At 42.4% G+C, this 5,921-nt stretch overlaps 1 non-coding gene across 1 annotated transcript; it reads left to right on the top strand.

Moving 5' to 3' along the window:
- The first annotated feature begins 2,284 nt into the window (after positions 1-2,284).
- LOC134413478 (U6 spliceosomal RNA) lies at positions 2,285-2,392 on the top strand. Its single transcript, XR_010026487.1, has one exon. It is a non-coding gene; the product is annotated as a U6 spliceosomal RNA (small nuclear RNA).
- Positions 2,393-5,921: the final 3,529 nt, after the last annotated feature.

The following is a 5,921-nucleotide window of genomic DNA, read 5'->3' as shown; positions in this document are numbered from 1 at the left end:
CTTTGCTCCACTGCTTTCGACTCCAAAGATATGCATGTTGGTTATAGAACACAAAACTGCAGGAGATCCCAGACAAGAAGCTCTTTCAGGGAAGAGCATTGGAAAAGAGGAAGGATTGGGAGAGAAAGATGATTCATCTTACTAGCAGACCACCTTCAGAGTTTGCACTGCAAAGTTCTGATGGAAGCAGTATGGAGAGATACTTAATAGGAAAGATAGATTACAATTGCAGGATGCAAGATTCCAAGATTCACATAACCATTTGTAGGTAGACATGCTGACAGCTTCTAACAAAAATCAGGAATAAGGAATGATATACATCCAGTAGGTAAAATGACTGCTATTGTAAAGAATATGGAAACTCCCAGGTTACGCAGAACTCTTTGTTAGACAGAATTGCTTAGATAGCTTTTCAGAAGCAAAGTTTTGTTTTACAAATTGAAGCCTACCCTCCAGATTGATCTCTCTCTCTCTCTCTTTGTCTATATGTATGCACAACAGGCAATTTTAATGTAATTTTATTAAAATTCCATAACAGCTTGTACAATCCACACCAAAAACCTTATCCTGGGGTTGGGGAGAATTTAAAAATTGAAGGATTATCCACTGCTTCAAGAGTTTTTAGTGGAATGATGTTCTGCCTTTTAAGCAGTTAATTAATTGATTGATTGATTAAATTTAGGGTGACCAGCTATCAGGATTTCCCCAGATTTCTCCTGGTTTTTGCTCTATTTGGTGTCAGAGGGGATTTTCTGTAATTTTCTGTATTGTCCTGGAATGACACACTTTCCCCTTTAAGGCTGCCATTAGCGTGACGGGGGGGGGGGGAGGAGGATGTGCTTTCTGGAGGAACATCATCCGCCCCCCGCCCCCCCCCCCCTCGGCTCCAATCAGGACTGGGAATGACACACTTTCCCCTCCAATCAGTGCCTTAAAGGAAAGTGCATCATACCCCCTCGCCATGCTAATGGATGCCACCATTAGTGTGGTGGGGCAATGATGCACTTTCTGGAGACCCTGGAAAGTGTGCCACTGCCCTCATATTGCTCTGGTAGTGGCCTTAAAGGCCCCAATTGGAGCAATGCGGGGCAGGCAGGTATGACATGCTTTCCCCTCCTCTGCTCAAATTGGGGCCTTTCAGGTGGCAGGGGGAATGACGTGCTTTCTAGAGGCCCTGGAAAGCCAATTCCCCCACCACCACCACACACACATTGGGTAACCTCGTTTTTGGTTTCCCAAATATGGTCACCCTAATTTACATATTATCAAAACTTTCTTTTAAGCCAATGAAGGAAGTCTGAAATATCTTACAGCTTAGTAAACAAAATCCAGCACTCTGTTTTTAGATCAGCTTTATTTTATTTTATTCTCTTTATGGTACACATGATTATATCTCCTGATATATTTGTCTTTGCCTAAAATAGTTGCCAGGGAGGGGAGGGATGGCACCATGATGGAGGAAGGGAAATAAATATCGTGGGGACTGATTCCATGTAGAAACAACACCCAGTGTATCTCTAAAGTGATTACTTATGCTTTTCTTTGCAACCTCCAAAAAAGGGTGTTCTTGCCCAACAGGTTAGCTACATTCGCTCATTCTTGTTTACTGGATACAATACTGTGTCACCTGATATCTTTGCTACTAAGTATAGATGCCACACCCTGCACCTTCCATCTCTTCCTTTCCAGGAAGTGCTTGGTTAGGCCTCACCTGGCGGGCCTGTCAGAGGCCTGCCCTTCGCAGCAGAGGGACTGAAAGGCTCTTTGTTCCTCTGGGCAATTATATCTGCGAGCGGGAATAAAAATGTGTTGAAAACTCCTGACTGAAGGGCAGCCTCTCACTGCTCACGAAGGTTTTGAAACAAATAACCCAGCTCAAACATAACAGTGACCACTTTGTTTTCCCTTGCCATTCCAAAGCTCTCCAGGGCGCGTTTCCCCACTGGCTCTCAGGAGCCGATTTCAAGAGTTAACCTGAAATAATCCATTGTGATAAAACAGGTCTTGTACTTCACAAGAGTCAAGAACAGGGCAAAGAACATCTTGCAATATTCTTGTTCCTATGCCGCTGGGAACCAAATTGCATGAGGGATTACATTGAGTAACACAAACACATTCCTTCTCTTCCCCATCTCAAAACTGTCCCTATTTCATGGGACAAAAGCCATATTCTCACTACATGTCAGGAGTCTCTACCTAATAATAGAGTAAGTTGTGGAAAAACAAAACATGCATTTGTCAGGTAAAGTATATGGCAAAAGATTTATATGATATAAAGAGAAACGCGCTTGCTTCAGAAGCACACATAGTAGAATTGGAACTATACAGAAAAGATTAACATATCCCATTAAAAAAGAAGGAAAGTATATGGGCATATGCACATAATATCTTTAATTTTAATGGTTTTGCACTCACCTGGATGTGCAAGGAGCTGGCAAAATTGTGTGTGTCTATGCATGCATTACTATTATGCTACTGAATACTAAATACTGTATACTTCATGCTCTCTTTTGTCTCTGCAAGTGCTATCATCTACTGTGTGAACAAGCATGTACTAGAACTGCTGCCTGGCCTATCTTTGAGTAGCTGCCTGGCTATTTACCAATCAATAGGCCAGTTGCCTGTTCCAGCAACGTAAAGCTGGTCACTAATAATATGCATGCATTCACTTTTAAAGCACAGGCATACATACTTGATGCATGCCAGTGGATCCACCAGTCAGTCTGTGATGGGATCTGGTTGGAGGGGTGTCACTACTCCTACCTTAGACTTGGAGCCAGTTCACACAATCACTACAATCCAGTATACATATACTAGGCATGAATCCACCATAGATCAGGATGTGCGTGATCCCCTTGATCTAAAGAAGTGTGTGTGTGTGTGTGTGTGTGTGTGTGTGTGTGTGTGTGTGTGTGTGAAATTTACATGCAAAGGCTGCTCTACAAACTTTGGTGTCTGTATGCCCTAGGGTGTATAGGGTGTCTACAGTATATGCCCTATTTACCCCAAGGTGGTTGTTCAGTGGTGCTGTGTTAATTATATGACACAGCTGCTAACTTGCAGCCACCATGGGGCTTTCCCCCAAAACTGTTCGTTTAAAAAGTTGCAGACTAACTGCAACTTTTTCCTTTGCTCTAAGGCCACCATCTTATTTCCTTTGTCCGTCAGTGGTGACCTCACTTTGGGTTCAGGCTGGGGGCATTCCAAGGGCAGATTACGTCCACTGATAGGGCACGGGACAGCCGGGCACAGAGCAGGCCAAATGGCAGCTGGAAAGCCCGCACTTGGGGAACTGATGTTCCCACCCAACTGGTTCTCCTGCTAATCACATAGCAAACTTCTTTCCTTAAAGAAAGAGGAGCAGGCTTGGCTGTTTTGTTCATTTTCTGTTGGTAGCCCACCATTGCGAAAGACTCCACTTGAGAGAGGCTGAGTGTTTATTTGTTGCTGATGAGAAAGCACAGAAATGCAGGGCAAGAGGAGGGTTTTTCCAGCCAGATAGCCTGCGCTCACTTCTGCCCCATCTAGATTTATGAGTTTAGCCTCACAGCAGCGATTCTGCAGGATTTTCAGCTGATGACCTTCCAAAGTGACATTGTATAGACACCTCCTATGTGCGGATACTGGGCATGTAGACAGAGTCTGACACCTCAATCACACTCCTCCCTCACTCTGTGCATACACTGAAAAACATTGAGCAGACACTCAGGATTTATGTGTGAAAGAAAGGTTTTATAATGTATGTTGTATGTTTGGTTGGTTGGTTTGAGAATTTTTTACTCTGCTTTTTCTCTCTGGAAAAGGAGTCATTCAAAGTAGCTTACACACTGTAAAAACATAAAAACCATGACTAATCATTAATACACATTAAGTTAAAAGCAGCAGCATATAATCACCTATTATATGATAGGTTTAGCTCGTTCTGCTCCTAAGTTTAGATTTCAATAAACTTGGCTCAGCAAAAAATGCTTCTTTTGTCAGCCAAATATCTGTCCTCCTGATAGACAAGCTTTTCTGGTAAACAATCAGTGTGTTTGTTCATGCCAGTAACAGTCTTTTTCAAACACTTCCCCTTTAATCTACCTTTACAGTCTGAAGATAGAGGACATGCAAGTGCAACTTCTTTACACCTAGTATCAGCTGCACACTTAATACAGGGGAATCAAGTATGGATGAATAGTGTTTCTTTGTCCAGTCTTGCCCATAAGCTATCACAAAATGGTACTACAATGTATTTCCTCTTTCCTTATCGATCAACAGGCTAATATCTTTAACATGAATTGGTATGTAGCTGGCTCGGGGAGCTGAAGCCCTACACAACTTCCTGAGTGTTAGAGCAGTATGACAATGGAACCCATGACCTAGGGAGGTCATGAGCTCTCCCACAGTAGAGGCGTTCAAGAGGAGGCTGGACAGCCATCTGTCAGGGATGCTTTAAGGTGGATTCCTGCATTGAGCAGGGGGTTGGACTCGAAGGCCTTACAGGCCCCTTCCAACTCTACTCTTCTATGATCTGGAGGCAGCAGGATGGAGAAAGCTGCTTTAACTAGACCCAGTTCTCAGAGGAAGGTTGACTCCAACCTGGGAAGATTCTGCACTAGGTGCTTAGTCTTGGGCAGGATCTACTGCTCTATAATGGTATTGACAATGGTTGGGGCCAGGGACACATCCCATATACTGTTTTCCAACCGTTTTTAAAGTGCCATATTCTGCTTGGTGTAGATCTGGCATTGGTTCACTTCCTTTTTATGGGGCATCTACATTATGTCAGTATCAAATCTTTCTTTTCCTCTATTTCCCCCCACAGTTCTTACATCTCTTTTCAAATGTCAGAAAATCTGACTTCTTTTTCTTTTTTGAAACAACTGAACAAGAGCACAATATTCATGAGTGTACCTTACCTTAGTAATTTGTCTTTTTTAAGAGACATGCTTCTTTATGTGTGCAGTGATATTAGGTAGATGAACCTATTGTAAACAAAGCCCTATGAAGAGAGATTGAAAGAACTGGGCATGTTTAGCCAGGAGAAGAGAAGATTGAGGGGAGACATAGCACTCTTCAAGTACTTAAAAGAGGTAAGGGGCAGGATCTCTTCTTGATCATCCCAGAGTGCAGGACACAGAATAACGGGCTCAAGTTACAGGAAGCCAGATTCTGTCTGGACATCAGGAAAAACTTCCTGACTGTTAGAGCAGTATGACAATGGAACCAGTTACCTAGGGACGTTGTGGGCTCTCCCACACTAGAGGCATCCAAGAGGCAGCTGGACAACCATCTGTCAGGGATGCTTTAAGGTGGATTCCTGCATTGAGCAGGGGGTTGGACTCGATAGCCTTGGCCATATGACTGGATTTACTCAGATTTGTCTGGGGTTTTGATGACAAATCCAGGAGGGGGAGGGGAAATCTGGATTTTCCCCCAAAGAGCAGCTCTAATGGGAATTAACAAAAATACTTATAACTCCATCATGTTTTAAGATAAAGACATGAAATATGGCACAATGGTAGCTCTTAGGAAGGGCTTTAGTCATACCAAATTTGAAACAGATCCGTTCATCCATTGATTTTTTAGGATTTTTTTTAAAATTGAAGTTTTAAAATTATTATTTTTTAAATTGTCATTTTTAAAGATAAAGAGATGAAACTTGGCACCATGATTGCTCTTAACAAGGACTTTAGCTATGCCAAGTTTGAAACAGATCTGTCCATCCATTTAGGATTTTTTAAAAAAAGTTTGAGGTTTTAGCATGGTGACCATGTTGTCCTCCTTTTTGTTTTCCAAAATATGGTCACCCTACTTATAGGCCCCCTCTAACTCTACTATTCTATGATTGTTATGCATCTGCTTTGGCACATCTTCACTATTACCTTTCCCACCAGTGCTATTTAATAAGTGTCAATGCCACTTTTAAAACTTTTTTT

Source organism: Elgaria multicarinata, chromosome 1, assembly GCF_023053635.1.
Source record: "Elgaria multicarinata webbii isolate HBS135686 ecotype San Diego chromosome 1, rElgMul1.1.pri, whole genome shotgun sequence".
In the NCBI taxonomy this organism is placed as follows: domain Eukaryota; kingdom Metazoa; phylum Chordata; class Lepidosauria; order Squamata; family Anguidae; genus Elgaria; species Elgaria multicarinata.
This window is presented reverse-complemented; position numbering and strand designations above follow the sequence as displayed.